General features: G+C 43.4%; 1 pseudogene; it reads left to right on the top strand.

Moving 5' to 3' along the window:
* Positions 1–5,604: 5,604 nt before the first annotated feature.
* Positions 5,605–12,764, top strand: LOC120699996 (annotated as a pseudogene).
* The last annotated feature ends 1,379 nt before the right edge of the window (positions 12,765–14,143 follow it).

Here is a 14,143-nt window from a genome sequence, read left to right as displayed (position 1 = left end):
TTTACACATATGTGCCTTGTTGTTGCATTGAGCTTCTTCAAACTTTGTGACCCTAGTGAGATGTCTTTCATACTTGCTTGATCAAGATCACGTGCACTCGACCAGTTAAACTTCTATACTAGAAGTTAGCTATGCCATTCCTTCCATCCACAAAATAAACTCCATGTTTAATGATCTCTCTCTAGTATCCTTCAAATGAGGCATGAGCTATCCAATAAAAAGAGAGAGAAAGAATGCATGCCCAAGAAGCATCACCCAAAAAAAAAATTTGGACACATGAAAGTCCAAGAAAAAAAAGGAGATATACAATAATATAGCCATATCCTCATGTTGTCCAAATAAAGGAGAGAGAGATTCATAAAAGGAGTATTCCATTTCCGCCATCCACATTCCACACACGTGCACAATCTTGATCAACTTGTGTGATTTGTCATCTCCATGGATCCGTTGTTTGATTTTCCAATACATGTAACACAAGTGCATGCTTCCAATTTCCCAACCATGAGCTCCACATATGCTATCCTTAGAAGTAGGGTAAAAAGAAGCCATGCCTTGGTGAGAATATATACAAACACAATGAGCGATATGAGAGATCCTATGGAGAAGTAAAGCTATGGTTGGTCTTTGCGAAAATATTTTCAAAACCCCAGTCATATAGCAGGAAAGTGGGGGAGACTGAAGTCAACACTGTTCCACTCTTCAACTTCCCAAACCATTATGGCAGACACATCAAAATTCACAGGTAAGGGTGAAGTTTAGAATAATCTGTATGCAGGTGCCATATCATATAAAGTCGGGTCTGTATTAGTTCTTGCCTTTACTCGAGGACGAGCAAAGAACTAAGTGTGGGGGACTTGTTGACGCTCGCTAACGACTAATTTCAGGCATCATCTTGAGCCTAAAATCATGAGAATAAAAGTCTCATACCTGCTGATGTTATCCAAAAAGAGTCAATTCCACGTTTCCTCTTAGAAATATTGCTATATTGGAATTCGGGCAGAAATGCAGGTAAAACAGGCTTCAAGCATCAAGATATAAACCCAACCATCAAAGCAAGCTATCAGCTCTTGCATGAGCATATGAAAGACGAGCGTCAACACTAGTGGTAGGAGTTATTGCTAACGAGTTCCACAAAGTGTTGGTGTATATTTATGTGCAGGTTGTTTAAGCTTGGAAATGAGAAGAGAATGCAGCCCATGATCAAGGTGACACGACACTGATCCGAGGCAACAACGTCTCGATGAATCAGATGCATTCACGGGGATCTACGGGCCCACCAGAGCTACCAAACTGATTTAAGACAAGCCCAAACCAATGTACATGACATGAGCGCCCGCCTAGCAGCCTTCAGACCAAGAACCGGGCCGAACGGGCGCAGCCCATGGCCGGCCGACCATGTGGTAATGGCCCACGGGCCCCACCGACTTGGAGATGACATGTGGCGCCTTGTAGTTGGTGCTCCATGGTGGTTTGGCTTCATTCCCGGGGTGGCTCCCTCCTATAAATACGAGGGGAGGGGGTGAGAATTAGAACACACTCCACACCATCAACAATTCACTCTTCTCTTGAGTTCTCACTTGAGTGAGAATTGTCTTAGGGAGTTTAGGAGTAGAGGTACTCAGGAGGGGTGTGGTAACGGTGCCCTTCTCCAATTTGTACCTCTACTCAAGTGAGAGGGAGTCTGGGGATGTGCCAGGCTTGTCGGCGCTCTTCTCCGCTTGTACCTCGACAAATGCTTATTCGGTTGTAAGTGTTCGAGACCTTCTTATTTAGAATTAGAGTTTAGATTGCAAGTTATCATCTCTGCCTTATATTACATGAGTGTATGCTTAGGGAGTAGCATTTGACTTTAGAGTTGGGCTCCGGATAGAAAAGGATAACCCTGATCGCCTCTAGAGTTAGTAGGGAATAGCGTAGACGTGGTGTCTAGGCTGGACTATACCACTCAGTTGTCTGATAGTCCCACAGTTTGTAGAGGTAGCCAGCAGGTGGTGACAACCCTGTTCGACCCCTAGTAATCCTCCACGTTCGGATATTGGATACAACACGTATTATTGGAGCTATCGGCTTATATAAGCCGATCGAAATCAGTAGCTCGAAGTATAACGGCGACATGATCTCTTCTTATAAACATAGATTCTAGATCTTAGAAAGTCCTCTCTACCCTATCCTCCTACACCAGTGTGTGTGTGTGTCCTTGGATGAGCCTGAATCCGTAGATAGTGCACTCACGTTCCCCAGTGGATACGATACCCTGGAATACTCTTGGGTGAAAGCTACAACGGTATCCGTGCGCTTGCGAATTTTATTCGTGACGTTACAAAATACCAACAAGAACCATATAGATGAAAAAATGTCATCCTTTGCCTCTTTTTAGTAGTAGAAAAGAGAAGTGCACAGCCACATTTCTCTGCTAGAGAGAAGCGACTTGAAAGGTAAAACGAGGAGCTGCGAAAGAAAAATAGTGTTCTTCATGAAGTTTAGCGTGTTTTGCAGGTAATAATGTGAACTGTTGTTCTAACCATGCATGTTTCAACAAATACTTATTACTAATCTCGAAATGTTAACAGGCATTGGCTGCTAAAGGAGGACTGGACTATGATGTACTAGCTCAGGAAACTACAGCTAACTTAGTAAGTTCATTTCTAAACTTATATGCTAGCACATATATAATCAACATTCTGCTTAGATGAAAAATAGAGCTGAAAACAGAAATCATGAGCCTTTTCTTTTGAAGTAAACAATAGTCATCCATAATTTTAATGAAAACAATATAGTAGTAGCAGCCATAACATTGTATTTACAACTTAAAAAGGATCTAATACACATCTTCAAGTACACTTCAGCATCTCTCTTCTTCAAACCACGCATGATTTGTAGATGAAATGGTCATACACCACCTGAAACTGAATATTCCAATATTGCACCATGTTGTCATACTGGACTTATAGTGGCAGAATGAAAAATAGAATGGCACAAATATTTGAATTTCTCTAGTCCAGTGCTCTTCACGATTGCAATAAAAATGAACAATATTAGTGATGATCTTCACTCCAATCACTCTCAGGCAAACTGGAGAGTAGAACTTCATTCTCCATGGTATTTCTGCAGGCTGATTCTGAATCATAAGGTGCGTTGCCAAAACAGAATGGCAAAGTTGGTCATGAAGGAGATGAAGACGATGAGGATTACAACATTGGTGAAAGAGACTACGGCGAAGAAGGCGATGAGGATTACAAGTCTGATGACGTAGGATACGGTGGACAAGAAGACTATAGGAATAACTATGATATTGGTGATGACTTTTGGTGATAAGTTGAGTCCAGTCACTTGCCTTCTTTCTCTTGAGCTACGGTATTCAGTTGGATGGCATTGTAGGCCATTTGTCTTTACTGTGAGAACAATATTATTTTAGTCAAGAATTTTCATTTGGATATTATAAGGATATTATGTACGTACTTCTTTCCTATCTATTGAATTTGGATGAATGATGCAATGACAACTGTGTAGTTTATCTTCTTGTCATGCTTTTAGTTTCTTATTGGTACTAAAGCCACTGCAAGCATAGCCTACATATGGGATAATAAAAAAAAGAGTGGTGTAAATCTTGTTGGTTTAATGAAAATTGTCTCACACATGAAACCTGACAGTTAAATGATACAATCATGTATGCTATAACCAAGAGGAGATAAAGACCCTCATATGTATGTATACCCAACCGTACTTAATCCCCAACAACCATTAAAATACTACTGATAGTAAATTTCCCAACAGGTTAAACAAACTGTTAATAAATTTATGTGTGACTAGAAATCCCATTGGCAATTAATATCTGGTCGGCATCTTATCCAACTAATAGCCGACTGTCAACTGTCGGCAACAAACCGTTGGCCAATTAGTTACTGACCGCCCATCAGCAAATGGGAGAATGTCCGACCAAGAGTGCCTGACGGGAGGTTGCCGACGGTATACACTCGGCTAATGGTTTTGCCTATGGTAAAAAAACTATGCCTGACAGTTTATTAACCATTCCTATGATTCTGGTAGTGTCCACAAGCACCGCCCCTCAGTCCCTGGCTTCATCCCTCCCCACCTGCGGCTCAACACGACAGCGGCATCGCCGACGGGTGCGGCCAACGGAAGAAGAGGCCCGCGAGGCCCAGCGCGGCCGGCGAAGGAGGCCGGCAAGGCCCAGTGTGGCCCGGAACCGGCCGTGGCTCTCGGATTCGGCAGCCCGAGGGCAGGCGGCGGCGGCTCCTCCGCTTCCCTCCCCTCCAGGGCGCCTAAATTCGGCCAAAAGGAGGGCGGACGTGGCGCGGGCGGACCGGCGAGACCGGATTCGAGGCCGCCGAGGCTGGATCCAGGGCCGGCGATACAGGCCGCTCCCCTTGGCGGTGGCGACGCGGCGGCTCCTCCCTCCCGCCCCTCTAAGCGGCGGCGGCGCGGCGTTTGGCGGAGGAGCGACACGTGCTGGGCTGGAGCGGTGCGGGCGGAGGCGATGCCGGTGGCGACGGCGGCAGCCGATGGACTTTTCTTTTTTTTAATTTTTTTATACCATTTAGCGAGGGGGCATGGGAACCTCCTTGTTTAATGATGTTATTAACTGTGGTGTTGGCTCCGAGGCGGTTGCAGGCGGTTTTTTCTCGCCTCGGTAATGATTTGTGTAGTAGTGAAAGATGACTGCGAACCTCGGCAAGGACTGGAGATAGGAGCGGAGCTGTGGAGGAGCAGGAGATCGACTCACTGAAGCGGCAGAGCTGAAGATCTACTCACCAGAGACGAGAGGGAATGGGAGAGGCCGGCGGTGGAGGCGGAGGCGGAGGCGAAGAGCACAGGCGAGGAGGCAGCGTTGCGGGGTCGCGGAGACGAGGAGGTGGTGAGGCGAGTGGAAAATGGAGGCTAGAGCTAAGGGAGGAGAGAGGGGGGCGCCCGCGATTACATACACCTGCTGCCCTAGCTCTGGCTAGCTGTGGGCTGGGCTAGCTCGACTGTTGGAGTTAGCGGGCTGCCATCGAACTGGCCTGCTAACTTTGATGGGTCCTGCCAACCCACTGGCTAGGGTGGCAGCCCACGCCAAGTACGGTTGACGGGCCGGGCCAGCCTGGGCACGTCAGGGTGCGGCCGGGCTGTGCTTGGGCCGGGTCAAATTGGTGGTTCTTGAGGCGGAGCAATGGACTGTCAGCTGCATCAACATCTATATTAGGGTGTGTTTAGATGAAACGCAAAAATTTTTTACGACGGAATCTTGCTAATTTGAATTACTAAATGAAGTCTATTTACAAAATTTTTTGCACAGATGAGTTTTAAATCGCGAGACGAATCTAATGATGCTAATTAATCCATGATTAATCAATAATTAGCGAATGGTTACTATAGCATCACTATTGCAAATCATGGATTATGTAGGCTCATTAGATTCGTCTCGCAATTTACAGCCCATCAATGCAAAAAGTTTTGTAAATAGACTTCATTTAGTACTCCATGCATGTGTCGAAACATTCGATGTGACGTTTTTTTATGTTTACCGAGTTTATGGGGTGACAACTAAACAGTGCCTTAACTTAGTTAAGTGAGTGAACATAAGTTTTTTTAGTTGCTGTGGGTAAAGAGTAGACTCTGCGACTTGCTCCCTGCGCGCACGCCACGGGAAGCGAGGTGACCACGCGCCCCCGCCCTGCCCAGCTCCACACTTCTGTTTCCGTACAGCACCATGGATCCGTGCGGCCGTCAGCCGCCGGAGGATGGCTTGATCCACCCGCGCGACGCCGACCTCAGGTCGCCCTGCCCACACACCACTTCAGCTGATTTGCTTTACTTTTGAATCTTTTTCTTTAGGGTTAGGAACCAGTGAAGTGGAAATTGTTGGGAGGGGTTATCCAATTCATACTCAAATCTGCGGGATTTAGGAGGGACGTAGAGTTAGATGGGTTCTCTGGTGTTACTCTGGTAGCGTCAATTGAGCAGCTGATAGTTTAATTCGTTTTACGTCTGGGGTCTCTAAAAATAGTCAAGGAAAAATTCCTCATGAATGGAGTGTGCACTTAAATTAAGTGTGATCGACAATAGATTGAATCATGGATCATCTGGTGTGTGATTTTGTGCAAAATAAGGGTGTCTTGTCAAAAATTACGAAGAAGACGGAGATGATCCTCCCTAGGCCAAGGGTGAACAGGTTGTGTTCTCGCACCGGTGCTCCCTGTGCTCTTCCGTGGCACAGCCACCGCATAGCCGGGATGGAGCCTGATGTTCCTGGTGGTGGGGCACCCTCAAGAACAAAAAAGGTGATGCGCGCTCTGGATCTTATTTGGGAGACAGCAGGCATCGACCAGCAGAGCTTGGAGGAGTACAACAAGCTATTCACTGGCTCGGCGAAGCTCCTGGACTCTCAGGCTCTGGTGCTTTTTCACCACTCTTCCGTTGGGCTGCCCCTGACGAGCTTTTGACAAAGCTTTTGACTCGATTCATGGCCTTTCCTCTTGGAAGTATTGTAACAATTGGGTTAATTCCATCATTATCTTAGGGTCTTGGTTAGTTTGGAAGCACCGTAACTACTATGTGTTTGATGGGGAAACCCCTAATTTATCCCGGGTCATAACAGCTTTTAGAGAAGATGTCCAGTAGTGTACTGTAGCAGAGGCTCGAGGAGTTTCATATCTCCTTGCCCTATTTCCTACCCCCTAGCTGCTCTAGGCAGGTGTTGTGGTTAGGGGTGGTAATGGGTCATGGCCCTAGTAGATTCTTCACAGCCCAACAAGGTCCTTAAAAGTCTTTAAATTATTTAGTTCAAAATTATATAAGATCAGAGCCCGGCCCTTTTAGGGTCTGGTCCTTAGATTTTCTAGTTCAAAATCTTGGGCCCTTTACCACCCCTAGTTATGGTCTGGTCCCATTGTAGTAGTTTTTGTATAAGAGAAAATCTAGTTTAGGATGTGTTACAGACCCTTTATCCCTACAATATTTTTTTATTTTGGGGCTCTTTCGCTCTTTATATCTTCTTAACATATTGATGCGCAGCTCTTCGAGAAAAAATTTACTGTCTTAGATGCTGCTGGTCTGAAATTTTCTCACGACTAGCGTTCCGTCTTATCAACAGTCAAAGGACAGAGTGCAAAGCCCAAGGTCCGTTTTCCACGAGCAAGGTACAAAAGGCTGATCGTGAGAAGATGCGAAGAGATAAATTAAATGAGCAGTTCCAGGAATTGGGAAACACACTTGGTATGATGCTATTTTCTGTTTCGAGCATGAAAATTGGGTAATTTTCACCCATGCCATCGTTTCCGTGCACCTTTCACCTATACCGTCTCACTAGGTTAAGTCAATATATGTGAGTTATGGTCGTACATGTCATCAATACAGGCTGGTGGTATAGATTAAAGATTCAGCTCAAATGCTTGTCTGGATGAAACTAGATCCTAATTGCTCCATGTGCCGCTAGTCAGGAATTTTAATGGGTATGTTGGCCTTTATGGGTTATCAAGAGACACATTATAAATGCTAAATCAGCAAAAGTGGATACCTTAAAAGAACATACTATGACATGTTTATCCTTGTACTACCAATAAGTACTCAGTTGTTTTTTTCCCAAACGAACGGACAGGAGAGCTGCCTGTTATATTAAAAAGGAGAGCGTGGACAGGCAAAATACAGTGCTATGTACTAGCTGCAACAAAGGTCAGAGCAGATGGGCTAAAAAATCTCAGAAGAAGAAAAAGTACTACATGGCACAGGGAAAACCTTGTTAAGCCTTATGGGGCCTAGTGATGTTGAAAGTTCATTTATGTCATTATGTGGTATTTCAGCATACAGAGCATCAGAATGCGCTGTTTGATGAGGACAAGTGTTGGGTGGGTTGGACTAGTAAAACATTTTAGTTTTGACAAATATCAAGCGTGGAAGTATGATCCCTGAAGTTTGTCCATCAGTGATTTGAGCAAATATTAGTGTTCTGGTCATGACTTGATTCATTTATTAACTACTAGAAGCACAAGCTCAGCCACCAGCACAGTCAAAAAGTCAAAACAACAGTTTTACTCTGTAGTACACTGTTTTGGGAACGGATGTGTCCAACCTGTGGACAGCATGGGCAAGGCCCTACAAGAAGTAGCAGCATACTATCTCTAGTTTGTTAGGTTGTTACCTATTCTCATGTCTAATAAGTTTTTTTTTTCTCTGCACATCAATATATTTAGAAGAACAAAGGGTAAAGAATCCCAAGGTGTTATAGATATCAGGGCCTGTAACCCACCCTTTTTACAAGCAGGAGTACTAACTTACTCTTGGAAGTCTAGGCTTGTCTTTAGCTTGTTAGATATCTAGGCTTTCTGTAACCAATCTCTATTCAAGGGTGATGGCCTGGCTGCTGCAATTCACGATAGTCACTAGAAATGAACTCTACTTTCTCCTCTCAAGTCATCACTCCCGTCTATGTTTAACCTGTTTTCTCTACAAGCTGACTCCACCCTGCCATCTTCCAAGTGCCGTGTACCTATATCATAGTAAAATTATTTGTAAATGTTTGCAAACTGTACTGCATATGGATACTAGCCACAAAGTTGTCGAAGTTCCTCTTTATATCTAAAGGGCAAGCCCAGGGGAGGGGTGGGTCCCAGACCTCTACAAGCCACTCATCAATCTGCTGTTCAGCATCGGTTATATTCTGCTAGCCGTACAAAGAAGCGACAGCATCTCGGTGCCCAATACATAGCTTGAACTATACCAACCCTAACAAGAAGGCTTCATAAGCTGACCTTGCTAAATATGTTCAATAAGCAGAAACCCTCCATTGGTGCTCATTTTGTATTTCCAGCTACAGCTCGATCTCACGCCATTAAGTCCCATAAATCCAAATACTCAATTATGGCAAAAACAGATAGTGCAACTCTGCTGACTGTCAAATTTCAGCTGGCCATGACTCTTAACAAATGTGCCCTATGGCTTTTCAGCCCACATTGGACTTCAATGGCACTATTGTAAATGTTGACTCTCTCTTGATTGAAAATGAAAATTTCCTTAGCTATGAGATACTGAGTATCCCGGAGAACAAAGTAAGTTCATTTGTAGTTAAATTGCTGAGGATAGGCAACGTTGAAACTGTTGGTGTTAGTAGAACGTGATTAAAACTGAAACTGCCAATAATGCTGTACCATGGCTTCATATACTGTTTCGCAAATGAGACCTGATGCTTGAACAAAAAAAAAAGTTATCGAGAACAACCTTCCCACATGGTGGTAGTTATGTGATATATGCATAACTGCATAAACAGTGGTGTGCCTGCATGTTTGGTGATCTGCTTGTCCTGCTCAACATATGACTTTCGACATAGTTTTCTTATGTGCTTATGACACAATCTGCATGGTTTTGTTCTACCAAATAAGACTCTGTTCTTCCATACATACTTTTTCATATTGTTACCTTCTATTATGACAAAAGGTCTTTCTGACTAAATCATTTTCTTCCTGTTTCATTCCTGCTAGTATTGTACAAAACAGCTACATTGTTTGAAGTTTAAACTACCACATGCTGATAGCATCTGCCCTCTTCATGTTCTTGCTTCAAATGTATATGACCACTAAAAGAATGTGATACTTACATTTAACATATTATACCCTGTCTGTTGGCCATATTTGTATTGAAACTGTACATTGACAATTCTTCCAATGAACTGCTCTGATGCAACTTGTATGTTGATTCATACATAGATCTTACGAAAGTTATGAACTGGCTTTTGTTGTCTTCCATTTGAAGAAAGAATTATCGAAGGAACAAGTCCAATTTTCAACCTTGAACGTCGCCCCTGGTCAAAGGACTGACCCTGATCTGTGAAACTGTATAGGCGTGAAATCCTGTGACTTAATCTAGTTGGCCATGTAAAGTGGTTTTGATGTGGAGAACACCAAGCCAAACATTGGTCGGTTGAAAACTTTGTAATGCAGAATGGAAGAGGAAGAAGGTAGGGAGGGGACTGACATCTTAAACTTTATTTCCTGACATCTTAGATTATGTGGCAGGTGATGTGGCATCCACATTGTTCAAACCAGCTTTTGAATAGGTCAAGGGCGTCAAGTTGTTAGTTCAAGATTTCAATTCCAACACTTTTAGAGGTCAAGTCTACCAGTGCCCTAGATTTTTATGTCGACTCAGTAGTTGTTGCATGCAGACTTGTGGCATGGTGGCACCTGCAATTGAGAAAGGTAAATCTGCGCAAACTAATTTGGGAAAGGTTAATCTGCGCAAACTAATCTGAAACCTTATTTTGGGTCATGCAAATGAAAAAGTATTGCTGGTTCCAAAGTTATTGGTATGTTGTTTTGGACTCCATGATATGAATATTAGCTATTTGTGGATTTTTTTTTCTTGAACACGCAGGAGAGCTGCATATCATTATATTAAAAGTAGGAGTCCCACACACACACAACCCTAGAGAGCTATGAACTTAATCGCCTTATACAAATCTAGAACCACCCGACCTCAAAGAACCAACCTAACCAACCCCACTAGCAGTGAGCTGGGGAAGGCCCTTAGCTCCTCCAAACTCCACATCTATGCTTCTTCCCTAGTGAGGCTTAGTGCCGTGCAAACACTTGGGGCAGTCCCATTGAAGACAATCATTCTGATGCATCCAGATGCTCCAGGCACCAAGGACAGTGGGGGTGTTTAGGCCTTTTCATGCATCACCACTAACAGAAGCTTCAACCTTGGCCCACCAGTCATCGAAGGATGGTTCAGGAGGCTGTGAGGCAAGCGAACAAAGACCAACCTGTTGCTGGAGGGAGTACCAGAACTGTCTAGCAAACACACACCCAATGAGATGGTGCTGAATGTTCTCATCCTGGTCAGACAGCAGACATCGGTCTGGGTGGGGAAGGCCTCACCGAGCAAGTCTGTCAGCTGTCCAACATCGGTTGTGAGCAACCAACCACATGAAGAAACAGCATTTGGAGGGAGCCGATTATTTCCATATTCTTTCGTTAGGCCTGAAGCAAATAGCGCCCTGGAAGAGGGAATCATAGACGTGCTTTGCTCTATAAGCTATTTGTGGATATAGTTTTGATAGTTTCTGCATATGCCAGATGTTTGTTTGAAACTTGTATATGCAAGTCGTACTAGCTGGATCTATTTGTATAAAATGCTAGGTTGCCACTGTAATTTAATCGTCATCTCATGTCAGCTACATGCTAAAATATCCAGATCCAGACCGCCCCAGGAATGATAAGGCGACTATCCTTGGTGACACAATCCAGATGCTAAAAGATTTGTATTCTTAGGTGAACAAGCTGAAAGGTGAATACACATCACTTTCTGAAGAAGCACGTGAGGTAAATATGTGTTCAAAGAAGCGGATCAGCCACAGAAAACTTAGTTATCTGATACACATTTTTTTACTTGTAGTTGTTACAAGAAAAGAATGAGCTTAGAGATGAGAAAGCTTCACTGAAATATGAGGTTGATAATTTGAATAACCAGTGTCAACAACGGATGAGGGTGTTATACCCATGGGCTGGAATGGAGCCTTCTGTAGTCATTGGGCCACCTCCAGCCTATCCCTACCCAGTACCACTTGCCATACCCTCTGTTTCTGTACCCATGCATCCGCAGCTGCAGGCATAACCCTTTTTCCGTGGTCAAACTTCTGGAACAATCTCCAATGCATGCACACCTTACATGGCATATACTCAACCCTGTCATCCTCCCAATGATCAGCCATCTAACCAACTTAATAGCCCAGCTGCCCATTCAAGTAGTCATCGGTCTAACTCTCCTGCACGAGACTGTAGTCATCGTTCTAACTCTCCTGCACGAGGCTGTAGAAGCATGTCATCTCCATTGCAGCAAGCAAGCTGTGAACTGAGAAGTATTGGCGTTGGTGATGTTGCGACAGATCTGGAACTGAAAACTCCTGGTTCTTCAGGTCCCTCACATTCAGAGATCACTACCAAGGTAAGGATAGTTTTCAATTTCATATAAATAATGAGTGTATAAATATGTGGTAGATGTTTTTTGTTCTAGATTTGCGGAAGTTTTTGGAACTTTTTTTTTGTGAGGGCTATAGAATATATCAAGGAGACACATTTTAACAGTGCAAAATTTGATTAAATAGCAAAGTGAGATCAATTATTAAATGGTTATTTGTCATTTTCATAGGATTCCTCTTCTGACTCGAAAACAAAGAAGCAATGCATAAAACAGATTAATTGTACCACTCTCACAGAAGGCACCAGTTCAAGCAGATGCTCTTCCAGTGCGCCCCCAGATGTCTCCATTAGTGTTAGAGATGCAGTACAAAACGTGGACAATTATAGATTGAGAAAAGATCTCTTCTAACCTCCAATTAGTTGTGATGTAATTTGCTGTTGTTGCTAGCTTATCTACATAGAAATACCCAGTTCCTAATGTCAGGACTGGACAAATTGAGAAGCCTATTGAGTCAGTGGACAAATTGAGAAGCTTATCTACATAGGAGCGCTATCCTCATGTTTGTTAGTTTGACAAAAGCTTGCTGGAAGAAAACGAAGAGCAAAAGCATAGGCAACAGCCGTGTATGATGATGATTTAATAGGATTTGAAGGACTTGATATGCCAGCCATTCATTGCAGGGCTTCTGTTTTAGATAAATATTTATCGGTATCATGATTCTAGTACCATTGTATAGTTCTTTCTGGAGTAGAGTTTTCATATTAATTTCTGTCTCAAATAAGTGGATAACCTGATATTAACTATATCATATGTCGTGGCTTAACATGCTGTGTCAACTGAAAGTTTGTAAATCGAGCATCATGCCACATTGCGTTGGATCTTTGAGTATTAGTTACCATGTTATGTTCTTCGAGTATAATAGCGCAACATTGATAGCTTATTAACCCTTTTATGCTACTTAAAACTTCTAAATTGTTATTCCTTGCTGTATCAATGCAACAATGAATTTCTCAAAAAAACAATACAACATTGAAAGGGCTGCATTGCATTCCTTCGTCATTATTAAACGTATCGTCAACTTTATATATTGCCCCCCTACGGAATCGTTCTAATGGTATTTCTATCCTATGTTATATGCACTCATTGGTTCTCATTGACATAGCGCAAATTCAAGATGGATTTAGCAGTTCTACATTTCTTTATTTTTTAACTAAATGGCATAGAGAACAAAATCACACCTTCCTCACGCGTGCTCTGAATTTGAAACAATGTTACCTTCAGCTACACAAAAGGGCCAACTTTACACATATGCACTTCTCATCAAAATAATTGTTTATTTTTACAGTACTCAGTGATATGTTGAATCATAGTGTCTGCAATCATCAAGATTCTTAAATCTCCTACTTGACCGTTGCTCCACCTCATAAACAAATGTAAATGATTATTGGCCGGTTAAGATTGTAGGAAGAACATTACTTGTCAAATCATTAAATAATGGGTTTTTGGTCCATAGGACACTTCGAAAATGCGGTTTAGTCCACAACACACTACACTCTTCGAATTTGTTTGATGGACACTACGATTTTGTAATTTTGTCTACAAGACACTACACCAATTAAAATAATCATTCAGAAGATAGACGATGAGTTAAAAGACTTTGTTGCCCATGGCTTTCTTCTTCCTCTAAAGCTGGAGGACATCGATACGGCTCAGCGCTTTGGTCGCCTCGCTTCTCTCTACGTAGCTGGCTACTGCTCCGCTTGGATATGGAGCACCGTGAGATGGTCTCCTCCGTTGGCCCTCTCCAAGCCGATTTCCTCCATTTGAGCCCTCTCTTTCTTCTTTGAATGGCTCATTGACGTGCCTGGCCCCCTCGAGCAGGCCACGGTGGGCTCGAACTTGCACCCGTCTAGCAGGACGCAGTGGCCTCTCCTCGCCTTCGCCCTCCCGCACCCCGCGTTGCTCCATACGATGCTCGCTCACCTCGCCGCTCAAGAGGCGCGCTGCCAGAAAAAGGGCACATGGAAGCTAGGAGGCGTGGTCGCGACCATGCGCAACGTGCCGGTGGAAGGGAAAGAAAGATTCAAACGAAGCGCGTTGGACAAGAGAGGGTAAAGTGGTCTTTTTACCTCTCATCTCAGGTGGAAATTATTATTTTGTTTGCAATGGTGTGGCGTGAACAAATCCAAGTATTCAGGGTGTGCTGTAGGCAAAATCGATGAGTTTGATG

This window comes from Panicum virgatum, chromosome 1K, assembly GCF_016808335.1.
Source record: "Panicum virgatum strain AP13 chromosome 1K, P.virgatum_v5, whole genome shotgun sequence".
NCBI lineage: Eukaryota > Viridiplantae > Streptophyta > Magnoliopsida > Poales > Poaceae > Panicum > Panicum virgatum.
This window is presented reverse-complemented; position numbering and strand designations above follow the sequence as displayed.